This window comes from Nannospalax galili, unplaced genomic scaffold (genome assembly GCF_000622305.1).
Source record: "Nannospalax galili isolate Female #2095 unplaced genomic scaffold, S.galili_v1.0 scaffold287, whole genome shotgun sequence".
NCBI lineage: Eukaryota > Metazoa > Chordata > Mammalia > Rodentia > Spalacidae > Nannospalax > Nannospalax galili.
This window is the reverse complement of record NW_008357493.1, coordinates 3,912,057-3,913,690: the sequence shown is the minus strand read 5'-3', so window position 1 is coordinate 3,913,690 and position 1,634 is coordinate 3,912,057.

Genomic DNA, 1,634 nt, shown 5'->3' with positions numbered 1-1,634 from the left:
ATGCATGCTGTGCTGGCCACTGATATGGTATTTGGTCTTGAAGTTGGGGTTGGACCATCAGTTGAGGTTCTCCCTTGGCACCTTCATAGCGTTCTCCAAAGCTATGAGAGCCAGCCTTCAGGGGAAGTGTTTTCAGGTTAGTTCTACCTCTATTGCTCAAAATCCTTTGTCCAAAGGACATTCTGTCTTAAGCAACTGGGCCTTACTTTCAAGGGCTATGGTAATAGCCTGAGTGATTTTGAGAGTCTCTTGGACCTCCCTGGACAACAACTCAAAGGAAGTTTTCTCCTGTCTGGCACTGTTTCTTGTTATGTAGCCTTTAGCTATACACATGGACTCATGTAGACATACTTTATGTGTAATTTTCCAGTAGGTTGTGGGACTAATATGATCCCCTCTGATTTTTTTTAAAAAAACTACCTAGGCATTATTTTTTTTCTCCTCTCTCTCTCTCACTGTTTAACCCTTCCACCATAATTTCTCCATTTAAAGTGCCCTCATTTTCCCATTTCTCCCTCGATAATGCCAGTCTCCTATGGTCCCACTTCTCTTGAGCTCCTTCTTTTCCTTTATCCCAAGATTGTTGTATAACCTTCCCTCCCGCCTCCCATTTTTATCCATTTCTACTTTTGTAACAACTGTTTCCTACTTTTCTTCTCTCTCAGGTTCTTTCTTCCCCTTTCCCACCCTGGTTCCTTTTCATTATTCTGTTTTCTGCATTTACATCTGGGTACATACTCATTTACAAGGATTTGGTGCTAGGATCCACATATGAGGAAGAACATATGTCATTTCTTTTTCTGGGTCTGTGTTACTTCACTTAGTATGACAATTTCTACTTACATCCGCAAATTTCATGATTTCATTCTTCTTTACAACTGAATAGAACTCCATTGTGTAAATGTACCACATTTTCATTATCCACTCATTAGTTGAGGGACACTTAGGTTGCTTCCATCTGTTAGGTGTTATGAAAAAAGCAGCAACAAACATGGATGTGCAAGTGTCTCTGCAATAGGATAAGTTCTTTGGGTATATGTCAAGGGATGGTATAACCAGGACAAATGGTAGGTTCATTTTTGGTTTATTAAGAGTTCTCCACACTGCTTTCCATAGGGGTTGCAGGAGAGTTTTCAATCCCACCAACAGTGGATGAGTGTTCCCCTTTCCCCACATCCTCTCCAGCATTTGATATCATTTGTTCTCTTGATCTTAGGCAGTCTGACTGGGGTAAGATGAAATCTTAAAGTGGATGTAATTTGCATTTTCATAATTATTAACAGTGTTGAACCCTTTTTAAGATGCTTCTTATCCATCTCTATTTTTTCTTTTGAGAACTTTCTGTTCAGCTCCTAAGCTTGGGTTACTTTGCTTTCATGGTTCTTTGCTTTTTAAGTTTTTATATATTCTGGTGTTAAACTTCTGTCAGATGTGTCAGTGGTGAAGATTTTCTCCCACCCTGTGGGTTTTCTCTTCACTTCCTTGTTTCTTTTGCTGTACAGAAGCATTTTAGTCTAATGAGGTCCCACTTGTTGATTCCAGGGACCTTAATTCCTGATCAATTGATGTCCAGTTTAGAAAGACCTTCCTACACCTATATCTTGTAGGTTATTGCCAATGTTTTCTTCCAACAG